Genomic DNA, 13,427 nt, shown 5'->3' on the forward strand with positions numbered 1-13,427 from the left:
CGTAGAATGAGTTTGGGAGTGTTCCTCCCTCTGCTATATTTTGGAAGAGTTTGAGAAGGATAGGTGTTAGCTCTTCTCTAAATGTTTGATAGAATTCGCCTGTGAAGCCATCTGGTCCTGGGCTTTTGTTTGTTGGAAGATTTTTAATCACAGTTTCAATTTCAGTGCTTGTGATTGGTCTGTTCATATTTTCTATTTCTTCCTGATTCAGTCTTGGCAGTTTGTGCATTTCTAAGAATTTGTCCATTTCTTCCAGATTGTCCATTTTATTGGCATAGAGTTGCTTGTAGTAATCCCTCATGATTTTTTTTATTTCTGCAGTGTCAGTTGTTACTTCTCCTTTTTCATTTCTAATTCTATTGATTTGAGTCTTCTCCCTTTTTTTCTTGATGAGTCTGGCTAATGGTTTATCAATTTTGTTTATCTTCTCAAAGAACCAGCTTTTAGTTTTATTGATCTTTGCTATTGTTTCCTTCATTTCTTTTTCATTTATTTCTGATCTGATTTTTATGATTTCTTTCCTTCTGCTAACTCTGGGGTTTTTTTGTTCTTCTTTCTCTAATTGCTTGAGGTGCAAGGTTAGGTTGTTTATTCGAGATGTTTCCTGCTTCTTAAGGTGGGCTTGTATTGCTATAAACTTCCCTCTTAGAACTGCTTTTGCTGCATCCCATAGGTTTTGGGTCGTTGTATCTCCATTGTCATTTGTTTCTAGGTATTTTTTAATTTCCTCTTTGATTTCTTCAGTGATCACTTCGTTATTAAGTAGTGTATTGTTTAGCCTCCATGTGTTTGTATTTTTTACAGATCTTTTCCTATAATTGATATCTAGTCTCATGGCGTTGTGGTCGGAAAAGATACTTGATACAATTTCAATTTTCTTAAATTTACCAAGGCTTGATTTGTGACCCAAGATATGATCTATCCTGGAGAATGTTCCATGAGCACTTGAGAAAAATGTGTATTCTGTTGTTTTTGGATGGAGTGTCCTATAAATATCAATTAAGTCCATCTTGTTTAATGTATCATTTAAAGCTTGTGTTTCCTTATTTATTTTCATTTTGGATGATCTGTCCATTGGTGAAAGTGGGGTGTTGAAGTCCCCTACTATGAATGTGTTACTGTCGATTTCCCCTTTTATGGCTGCTAGTTTTTGCCTTATGTATTGAGGTGCTCCTATGTTGGGTGCATAAATATTTACAATTGTTATATCTTCTTCTTGGATCGATCCCTTAATCATTATGTAGTGTCCTTCTTTGTCTCTTCTGATAGTCCTTATTTTAAAGTCTATTTTGTCTGATATGAGAATTGCTACTCCAGCTTTCTTTTGGTTTCCATTTGCATGGAATATCTTTTTCCATCCCCTTACTTTCAGTCTGTATGTGTCTCTAGGTCTGAAGTGGGTCTCTTGTAGACAGCATATATATGGGTCTTGTTTTTGTATCCATTCAGCCAATCTGTGTCTTTTGGTGGGAGCATTTAGTCCATTTACATTTAAGGTAATTATCGATATGTATGTTCCTATTCCCATTTTCTAAATTGTTTTGGGTTCGTTATTATAGGACTTTTCCTTCTCTTGTGTTTTTGTCTAGAGAAGTTCCTTTAGCATTTGTTGTAAAGCTGGTTTGGTGGTGCTGAACTCTCTCAGCTTTTGCTTGTCTGTAAAGGTTTTAATTTCTCCATCAAATCTGAATGAGATCCTTGCTGGGTAGAGTAATCTTGGTTGCAGGTTTTTCTCCTTCATCACTTTCAGTATGTCCTGCCACTCCCTTCTGGCTTGTAGAGTTTCTGCTGAGAGATCAGCTGTTAACCTTATGGGGATTCCCTTGTGTGTTATTTGTTGTTTTTCCCTTGCTGCTTTTAATATGCTTTCTTTGTATTTAGTTTTTGACAGTTTGATTAATATGTGTCTTGGCGTATTTCTCCTTGAATTTATCCTGTATGGGACTCTCTGTGCTTCCTGGACTTGATTAACGATTTCCTTTCCCATATTAGGGAAGTTTTCAACTATAATCTCTTCAAATATTTTCTCAGTCCCTTTCTTTTTCTCTTCTTCTTCTGGAACCCCTATAATTCGAATGTTGGTGCGTTTAATGTTGTCCCAGAGGTCTCTGAGACTGTCCTCAGTTCTTTTCATTCTTTTTTCTTTATTCTGCTCTGCAGTAGTTATTTCCACTATTTTATCTTCCAGGTCACTTATCCGTTCTTCTGCCTCATTTATTCTGCTATTGATCCCATCTAGAGTATTTTTCATTTCATTTATTGTGTTGTTCATCATTGTCTGTTTCATCTTTATTTCTTCTAGGTCCTTGTTAACTGCTTCTTGCATTTTGTCCATTCTATTTCCAAGATTTTGGATCATCTTTACTATCATTATTCTGAACTCTTTTTCAGGTAGACTGCCTATTTCCTCTTCATTTGTTAGGTCTGGTGGGTTTTTATCTTGTTCCTTCATCTGCTGTGTGTTCTTCTGTCTTCTTATTTTGCTTATCCTACTGTGTTTGGGGTCTCCTTTTTGCAGGCTGCAGGTTCACAGTTCCCATTGTTTTTGGTGTCTGTCCCCAGTGGTTAAGGTCTTCTGTCTTCTTATTTTGCTTATCCTACTGTGTTTGGGGTCTCCTTTTTGCAGGCTGCAGGTTCACAGTTCCCATTGTTTTTGGTGTCTGTCCCCAGTGGTTAAGGTTGGTTCAGTGGGTTGTGTAGGCTTCCTGGTGGAGGGGACTAGTGCCTGTGTTCTGGTGGATGAGGATGGATCTTGTCTGTCTGGTGGGCAGGTCCACATCTTGTGGTGTGTTTTGGGGTGTCTGTGTACTTATTATGACTTTAGGTAGCCTCTCTGCTAATGGGTGGGGTTGTGTTCCTGTCTTGCTAGTTGTTTGGCATAGGATGTTCAGCACTGTAGCTTGCTGGTCATTGAGTGAAGCTGCGTGCTGGCGTTGAGATCGAGATCTCTGGGAGATTTTCGCCGTTTGATATCATGCGGAGCTGGGAGGTCTTTTGTGGACCAGTGTCTTCAAGTTGGCTCTTCCACCTCAGAGGCACAGCACTGACTCCTGGCTGCAGCACCAAGAGCCTTTCATCCACACAGCTCAGAATAAAAGGGAGAAAAAGTGGAAAGAAAGAATTAGTAGAAGTAGAAAGAAAGAAAGGAGGGAGGGAAGGAGGGAAGGAGGGAGGAAGGAAGGAGGGAAGGTAGGGAAAAAAGAAAGAAAGAAGATAAAGTAAAATAAAATAAAGTACGATAAAATATAATAAAGTTTTTAAAATAAAAAAATAAGAGAAAAAAAAGGACGGATAGAGCTCTAGGACAAATGGTGGAAGCAAAGCTATACAGACAAAATCTCACATAGAAGCATACACATACACACTCACAAAAAGAGGAAAAGGGGAAAAAGTCATAAATCTTGCTCTCAAAGTCCACCTCTTCAATTTGTGATGATTCGTTGTCTAAAGGAGGGAAGGAAGGAAAGAAAGAATGAAGATAAAGTAAAATAAAGTTATTAAAATATAAAGTAATTATTAAGAAAAAAAATTTTTTTTAATAAAAAAACGGATGGATATAACCCTCGGACAAATGATGGAAGCAAAGCTATGCAGACAAAATCTCACACAGAAGCATACACATACACACTCACAAAAAAGGAAAAGGGGAAAAAAATCATAAATCCTGCTCTCCTTAATTTAAAAAAGTCCACCTTAAAAAGTCCACCTCCTTAATTTGGGATGATTCGTTGTCTATTCATGTATTCCACAGATGCGGGGTACATCAAATTGATTGTGGAGCTTTAATCCGCTGCTTCTGAGGCTGCTGGGAGAGATTTCCCTTTCTCTTCTTCGTTCTCACAGCTCCCAGGGGCTCAGCTTTGGATTTGGCCCCGCCTCTGCGTGTAGGTCACCTTAGGGTGTCTGTTCTTCGCTCAGACAGGATGGGGTTAAAGGAGCAGCTGATTCGGGGGCTGTGGCTCACTCAGGCCGGCGGGGAGGGAGGTGTACGGAGTGCGGGGCGGGCCTGCGGCGGCAGAACCCAGCGTGACGTTGCACCAGCCTGAGGCGCACCGTGCGTTCTCCCGGGGGATTTGTCCCTGGTTCCCGGGACCCTGGCAGTGGCGGGCTGCACAGGCTCTCCGGAAGGGGGGTGTGGATAGTGACCTGTGCTCGCACACAGGCTTCTTGGTGGCGGCAGCAGCAGCCTTAGCGTCTCATGCCTGTCTCTGTGGTCCGCGCTTTTAGCCGCGGCTCGCGCCCGTCTCTGGAGCTCCTTTGAGCAGCGCTCTTAATCCCCTCTCCTCGCGCACCAGGAAACAAAGAGGGAAGAAAAAGTCTCTTGCCTCTTCGGCAGGTCCAGACTTTATTCCGGCCTCCCGCCCGGCTAGCCGTGGCGCACTAATTGAGCAGCGCTCTTAATCCCCTCTCCTCGCGCACCAGGAAACAAAGAGGGAAGAAAAAGTCTCTTGCCTCTTCGGCAAGTCCAGACTTTTCCCCGGACTCCCTCCCGGCTAGCCGTGGTGCACTAGCCCCCTGCAGGCCGTGTTCACGCAGCCAACCCCAGTCCTCTCCCTGCGCTCCGACCGAAGCCCGAGCCTCAGCTCCCAGCCCCGCTGGCCCCGGCGGGTGAGCAGGCAAGCCTTTCGGGCTGGTGAGTGCTGGTCGGCACCAATCCTCTGTGCGGGAATCTCCCCGCTTTGCCCCCCGCACCCCTGTTACTGTGCTCTCTTCTGCGGCTCCGAAGCTTTCCCCCTCCGCCACCCGCAGTCTCTGCCAGCGAAGGGGCTTCCTAGTGTGTGGAAACATTTCCTCCACAGCTCCCTCCCACTGGTGCAAGTCCCGTCCCTACCCTTTTGTCTCTATTTATTCTTTTTTCTTTTGCCCTACCCAGGTACGTGGGGGGTTTCTTACCTTTTGGGAGGTCTGAGGTCTTCTGCCAGCGTTCAGTAGGTGTTCTATACGAGTTGTTCCACGTGTAGATGTATTTCTGGTGTATCTGTGGGGAGGAAGTTGATCTCCGCGTCTTACTCTTCCGCCATCTTACTGGAAGCCTGATAAAGACTTCTTAAAGGCGAAAATTCTGTTTCACCATTCTCTGTACGTATACATTTACCTGTTTCAATGGTACTTGTGTCTTGCAGTTTGGGATATGTTTTAGAATAAAGTTTCATATTATAAAAAAGTATATAATATTATATAAAGTAATTATATAAGTATATTAAAAATTATATAAACAGTTATAAATTTTAAAAATTCAATATACTGAATTTCTGGAGAAACTCCTAAGAATTAAGCAAATTTCAGATTATGTAAGAATGTAATCATGCCAATATTATAAAGAATAAAACAGTATAAAATATCTAGAAGCTTGGCATAATCTCAAGCATTAAGTTGACTCTGAAGTCAGGCTGCTCAGGTTCAATTTCTGGTTCCACAATTTCCCACTGTGTGTGACTTTGGACAAGGTGCCTAACTTGTGCTTATTTCCTCAAATATAAAATAGGAATTCTTAGTATTACCTTATACTAATCCATGCAAGGTTTTGTGACAATTACATGAAATGATGCATGTAAATCACTTTGTATGCTGTCTGGCACAAGCAACAATAAAGTACTAAAAATAAATAAAGTACTAAATAAGTCTAATGATTCTCTTTTATAATTAGAAATTATTGAATGAAAATTATTTTAGGTTGATTCTATTATGTGAAAAAAATATTTAGGGTTTACAAAAATATCCCAGGGACTTCCCTGGTGGTGCAGTGGTTAAGAATCCACCTGCCAATGCAGGGGACACGGGTTCAAGCCCTGGTCCGGGAAGATCCCACATACCGTGGAGCAGCTAAGCCCACGAGCCACAACTACTGAGCTAGCGTGCCACAACTACTGCAGCCCACGTGCCTAGAGCCCGTGCTCTGCAACAAAGAGAAGCTACCGCAATGAGAAGCCCGCACGCCATAACGAAAGTAGCCCCCACTCACCGCAACTAGAGAAAGCCCGTGCACAGCAACAAAGACCCAACGCAGCCAAAAAATAAATAAATTTATATTTTTAAAAAATCCCAAATTATACATGCATATTTCTTTTAAAACCAGCTGGTAAATTTCCTTTTTTCAAATTAAAAAATATTAAGGTTTTGCTCCATTTCAGTCTATGAGGTGCCTTGGTTGACTAAACTTAGAACTTTGAGTATTCTTTAATTAAAAATCTCATGTATAGGACTAAATTTTTATTCTATATAGATTTAGCTTTTTAAAAACTTACCTAGTGAAATCAAGTCTTTCATATTAAGATCAGTTCTAGAAAAACATTAGAAATCACAAAGACAGTTGTTATTATTTTGCTATTTGAGAAAGAACAGCAAGGTAGCTGATATAAAAATTCTATTGAGTGATGTGTTTTATAGGGTATATTCTGAATTCAGGTCAGATTTGGTCTGATCACAATTTTACATTTATATTCTGTGCATTAATTATCAAGGTGTGGTAGAAAGTCCAGAATTATGAAAAATTTTATATTTGTTGCACTACAGATGATAGCAAGATAGTGGGCCTAAGTACTTAAGATGTTCATCAAGTGCTGAAGTTTAAAAAGCGGTTCTTCTTAACCCTCTAATATCAGGAAATCCAGTTAGCTAATGTGTTCAATGTTTGCATTACTGCCTCCTACTCTTATTGTGGGTCTTGGCCAAAAAGTCACCTCCCCAGAGAGCTCTTCCCTGACCCCTGTAGCTAAAGTTGTCCACCCCTGCCCCTGCCCCATTTCATGGTTTATTTTCTTCATAGCACTTATTTCTATGATAAATTATCTTACTTATAGTTTATGTGTTTATCGTTGGTGATAAATTATCTTATAGTTTGTGTTTATCTTTGGTCTTCTCCCACTAACATGTGAGTTCTATGAGAGCAGGAACTCTGACTGCCTTGCTCACTGTTATGCCTAGAACAGCATCTGACACATGAATGAATGGAAACAATGAACATGATCACTAAACAGTAGGTTTGCAGCCTCATCATTGTTCTGTTGTTGAGGGTGTGTGTAGGGGGGGTTAAAAGTGGATTAAACCCCACATAGAGTCCTGTCATTGTTTCCTAGACTTCTGTCCCTATGTCACGGAACAATGAGGTGACAATGCCCTTACATTAAAAGGGGCCCCCTGCCCTGGTCCTGCACTTTAAAGGGCTCCATGAAACACAGGCACGCCCACCCAAATTTTTATTAAACTATACATGCAATACTCTTGGGGTCTGGCACTCACTGACGTGGCACCATCCTTAACCCTAAATATCCATTCTAATGAGTAGCACTGTCCAGGTCTCAGGGAAATGCCTCTCCACCCTGCTTGCCCTACACCCTCAAAAGGTGTCTGAATTTAATAAAGGTTTGTGATTTTTCAGTCAGAGATAAACACTGCTTTAGAATGTGGGAGGATTTCATTGGGAGAAGTTCAGTGAAAAATTTCAGTAGGTGAAAAGAGAAACTAATTCACCTGACAACTTTACTGTGAGATGGTTATGTATACAATAGATTCTATTGCACACCAAGGTATTTCCTGGGAGTTCTGTCTTTTTTTCTTTTCTTCATTTTCCAGTTCCTGACTGGGGAGATACCTGGGAATTAGGGAAGTATGTGCAACAGTAGTACATAGTGGCTGTGTAACTTGCTACAATATGAAACAGTTACTCATCCAAACATCATCAGCCCAAAGACATGTGTAATAATGAATTCATTTGTGTTTTGTATTTTGCCAACTTTCTATTTTGTCATCATAAATGTATATTTTAAGATGGGAGGATAGAACATATTATAACAATTTGCTCACTTGATTTATAATTTTTAAATATTTAGACATATGGAGTGTGGGCCTCCATTTGGACTCTTGTTCTAAAATGTACAATTTTTAGGAACAGGCTTGTAATGAAGAGATATGTAACAATCATTTTCTCCCTATCTGTGCTGTAAGTCATAGTTAGTCTAAAAGGAAAAGTTTCCTTATATCTGGAAGAAATTATAATCACCCTCATCAATTAATTCAGCCCCATATTAATTCTTGCTCTGCTTGAATCTAGTTCTGGAAATTCCTACCCAGTTCAGTTTTATGATCTTAAAGTTATCAGAAAACTCTCACTTGTCAAAGTTATTCTATTTGGACATATCAGATTTCTAGGAATTTTACATCATTTCTAGATACAACATAATACTTATTTGACAATGCTTCCCACGTAATTTAACATATATATATATATATATATATATATATATATATATATATATATGTAAGACTATATATATATATATATATATATATATATATATATAGTTGTAAGATGCAGCCCTCTTAGATGATCAAAGACCTGTCATGAGAGAAAAAAATGACACCACACAAAATCTTTGTTTTCTAGGCAGATCACTGAAAAGGCAAATAAAATCCCCTGCTTACAATTTCTCATCAAGAAGAGACCAACAATCTGAAAACTCATGTGAGCCAATAGAGAATTCTGTACTACATTATAAAGAGAGTCAATTTTTTTTTTTCTTCAGTACGCAGGCCTCTCACTGTTGTGGCCTCTCCCGTTGCGGGGCACAGGCTCCGGACGCACAGGCTCAGCGGCCATGGCTCACGGGCCCAGCCGCTTCGCGGCATGTGGGATCTTCCCGGACTGGGGCACGAACCCGTGTCCCCTGCATCGGCAGGCGGTCTCTCAACCACTGCGCCACCAGGGAAGCCCAAGAGTCAAATATTTTAATCAAAGTTTTCTAACCCAAACAGTTTCTCTGATGATTGATCACACTAGCATAGGAAACAGAAACACAATACAGCAGGAAAACATACACCTTGAACCTGGATTTTTCTCTTAGAATAATTCCTCCACTCCTCTTACCTTCTTTTACCAAAAACATACATGCTACTTTTCATATATAGTCATTTTCTTTCATTCTTATTATTCCTAGTAGTTTTGTACAAATCGATTTTTGGCTACAGCAGTCTATTTTTAAAAGCCTCTTTTACTCCCTTTTATTCTCATTACTTTCCCACACATTCTACCTCTTAGCTTAATCAGGTTTTGTCATCACCTGAATCTTAATCTGTGGCATCTAGTGTCCTCCTAGCTTTGCAAAATGTGAGGCTAAGGTCTCTAACTTATTATCCTGTTTTTCCATCTTGTCTTCCCCAAGCTAGCAGAGTAGTGGACAACCATTTGTCCTTCTACCTTTTAATTCATCCTCATAGAAAGTTTTTTCAGTGTGGCATGAACATGTTCAATACATCCAAATATCCCCAGTTCATCTGCAGAAAGGAACAAAACTCTAATGGTGTAAATTACCTATAAGGGAACGTGTATTTGTTTCCTATTGCTCCTGTAAAAAAAAAAAAAAAAAAAAAAAAAACTAACACAAACAGTAGCTTAACACAGTATCCTTTAATAGTTCTAGAGATCAAAGTCCAAAATCAGTCATCAGGGTCACCTTTCTTCTGGAGCTCTTGAGGAGAATCTGCTTTCCTGACTTTCTCCTCTTCTGGAAGCCACCTACATTCTTTGGGTTGTGGCCCCTTCTTCCATCTTCAAAACCAGCAGCGAAGCATCGTCTCTCTTCTCTGACCTCCTGATTCTCTATTAGGAGGACGCTTGTGATGACATTTGGTCCACCAAGGATAATATCTCCATCTCCAGATCGTTAACTTAATCATGTCTGCAAATTTCCTTTTGCTGTGTAAGGCAACACATTCATGAGTTCTGGGGAGAAGGATGTAGACATCTCTGGGAAGCCATTCATTATTCTGTCTACCACAGAAGGGAAGGGAACAGACAGGGCAGAGGGAGAAGTTGAACTATGATATAGGTACATCAGAGACCTCAGCCAATCCCACAGAGATTCTAAACCAGGCGTGTTCTTCAGAGATGTCCCAGAGTGAAGCAAGAGGCCAGGCCCTTATACTCCCCAAATTAGCCAGTCACTGAATACAACTTCCCTAGGGAAAGGGAACATAAATAAAAACCCAGCAGTTTCCTTCCACTAAGGGCAAATCCTGGGGAGGTGCCCAGGTGTCATCCAAGAATAGGGACACTCTTGGTAACTGGGAGAATGACAGCTTGGGTCCTGAAGTGGGTATTGTGTGCAGTGCACCACAAAATCCACTGAAGTCCACCCCTTGCCTGCTCAGATCCACTTGCTTTGTACAGTAAGTCAGACAACTTTGGAACCAGCCACTCCAAAATTCTAACTGATCTCTTTTCCTGGAGAAAACTTACAAGAGGAAACTTAGTGAGACAAACTGTATCCCCCATGCTGCAGCTGGTTTCAGAAATGTGATGATGCTAATAATCACCCTCCTCAATTGCCCATTCTAGATTCCCCTTGGCTACACCTCTACTGGCTTAGGTGGTTTACCAGGTGAGTTAATTACATCCTCATCCCTGAGGGATCTTGTTTATCCTTGTCATCATGTCCTTCACAGGACATGGCTGCTGCACAGGTCTATTAATCACCGAAACTGGGCAAGTGAGAACCAAGAGATGCTCTGAAAATTACTGCATGCCGAATGTATTTTTGCCTTCCTCAAACATCTAACCTACTCCTGGAGTTTTAGGTCAGTAGCCCTTGCGGGAATGGTGACACCTTCCCTTCCTGCTGGTCTTTTGGCACAAGGAGCCTGGAGTGACCGGGACTCTTGCTGGACCCCCAGCAGAAGTGTCCCCCTTTGGGAATCAGGAGATCTACGCCCGCAAAGCCCTGAGTTGCGAGTTGCAAGGACTGGAATCACACATTTTCCAAGCAGCATAAGCAACAGTGGCTGGGTTCATCCCTACTTCCATCCCCTGTGTCCCAGGGTTCTATTACATATACATAAAATGACCTGCAATGGTCTCCTAATTCCCCTTCTTGCACCTTTGCCCCCAGCAATCTATTCTCAACAGAGCAGCTGGACTTATCCTTTTGAAATGTAATGCAAATCTTATCTTTCCTCTACTCAAAGCTCCCCAATTCCCCATTTCATTCTGACTAAAAGCCACAATATTTACAGTGACTTTGAAGTACCTGCACAACTTTTCTCTCCCTTCATTACCTTTCTGGTATCATCTCAGGACCCTTCGGCCCCATCTGCTCCACCCAGCCTCTGCACTGTTCCTCCAACATGCCAGGTACACCCCCAGCCGAGGGCCTTTGCACTGCTGCTTCCTCATCCAGAACACTGCTACATTAGTCGGAATAACCTAGGCAATGTCGCAATAACACACCACCCCCAAATCTCAGGGTTACAGCAACAGAGTCTCTGGGTTAGCTGTAGGCCCTGGCCCATGCTGTTGTGCTCGAGATGCCTCCTGAGGGGGCCTCTTCTATGCGGACCCCACTGGCTGAAGAGAAGGGAACACGACAAATCATGCCCTGACCCTTAAAGTCCTTTACCCACCGCTGCTTACGTCTCACTGGTCAAATCAATCCATACTCGGGGAGATACAAGATATAGTCCTACCATGTGAGCAGAAGAAGGACAGGAACTTTAGCGAACAGTCCTGAAGACAACCTGCTCCCCTAGAGAGGCCTCACGGCTCCTCTTCACTTCCTTCTGACCTTTGCTCAAGTATCGGGTCTCAGGGAAGCTTTCCTGACTATTCTGTGTAACATTGCAGCCATGCCTATCTCCCTCCATCCCTCTCCAGCTTCATTTTTTCTCCAAGCATCACACACACACACACACACACACACACACACACACACACACGTTTATTTTGTTCAGCTTCTGTCTCCCCTCAGCAGAATGTAAGCTCCATGAGACCAGGGTAAGCTCTCAACATTTGCTGAAGGAATATTCGGGACCCTCTTGGCTTCCTACTCCCGTTTGTATTAGGATTTTGAAATATTAATTATTGTCGTCGTTTGCGCCCAAACTTCTTCTGACCAAATTCTGACAAGAATAAGAGCAAAATAGTAAGGAAATGTGTATGTTCCTTTGATATCCCAGGCTTCACGTGTGATTCTATTGAGGAGAGAATGTGCAAGACAGTCGTAATTCCAACAGGTAGGAAATATATTTTTTCTAAGATTTATTAAAATCTTTATTCGTTCCAATTGTCTTTATTAGTTCTAATCTGTAAACCAACATTTTTTTGACCTATGAATTACTGTCCTGTAAAGTTAATTTCAATTTTCTCTTTGATTTTCTCTCATGTGATAAAATTAAGATAAAAAATCCTTAATGAAAAATCCAAGATGTCGATATCTACATTATAGAACATTTTTTTCTTTTCAAATGCTATACGATGATTATTAGGATATTGTTTAAAACATTCATATTATTTTAGCTAAATAACATCACAAATGGCAACAAGCCAAAGAAGCAGAGTTACTTAGGAATTCAGATTTGATTACTGATTAGGTGGACAATGCAGGGTAAATATCTGGACCTTAGTTTTCTCATTGAAAAATTGGAGTAATTATAGTGGCTGATCCCATGCAGAGTGTCTTGTGAATTAATTAACGGTTCTAAAGCCCCTCAGGATAATGCAGCATTATATAAAGTTGGGTTACTTTTCTAGTCTCCCATAGGGACAGGAACTGACCTGGATCTCTTTGATGCTGCTTTGCGTGCCCCACAGCACCCAGGCAGGGCTCATGCTGGTGAGACCTCGTGGGGACCGAGCGGTTGCCTGATTTAAAGACACACTGATGACCATGGAGGTTTCGCATCTCTAGCCCAGTCAGCTGCACGGCTGAAAAACTGATTTCAAAATTTCTGTAAGAAAAAACTATTTCCAATGTGTGTTGCCTTTGTTTTATTAGGATGCTGCAAAGTGTGTAATCAAACATCATTATAAAAGTATACCACCTATTTGAGAAAAATGACTTAAAATAAAAATGTTATATTATGGAGCTGGATCACTCACGTGATATGAGCTAAAAATGAGAAGCACTGATGTCACTCAGAGACTGGAAAAATAAATAGAAATGAATATTTTCATAGCAAATAAAAGAAAAGTAAAGAACTGCCAGCAATTGTGTAAGAACATTGTGCGGGTGTATCAGTTAGAAACCTTTTGGTTACACATGACAGATAACCAGACTCAAACGGGCTTAAACAAACAAGCAAAAAAAAGTGGGGGGAGGAAGGGCCATAGAAAAGACTTATCTGTTCATGTAATTGGAAAGTTCCAAAGTATGTTGGTTTCAGGTGAGGCTTGATCCGCGGCATGTGGGATCTTCCCGGACCAGGGCTCGAACCCATGTCCCCTGTATTGGCAGGCAGATTCTTAACCACTGTGCCACCAGGGAAGCCCCAGAATCTTCTTAACAAACATTTGCTGCACTTCTCAGCCCTGCAGCACAGCATTTGCACCTGTCCACTGTCAAGACTGGTTCTCCAAATCTAGTCAGTTCTGGGAGCTTCCAAAGCATTCCCCTTTGCTTAGGATGCTTAGGTTCTGCTGCTTGATTGACAAAGTGATG

Source organism: Lipotes vexillifer, unplaced genomic scaffold (genome assembly GCF_000442215.2).
Source record: "Lipotes vexillifer unplaced genomic scaffold, Lipotes_vexillifer_v1.1 scaffold740, whole genome shotgun sequence".
NCBI classification, from domain to species: domain Eukaryota; kingdom Metazoa; phylum Chordata; class Mammalia; order Artiodactyla; family Lipotidae; genus Lipotes; species Lipotes vexillifer.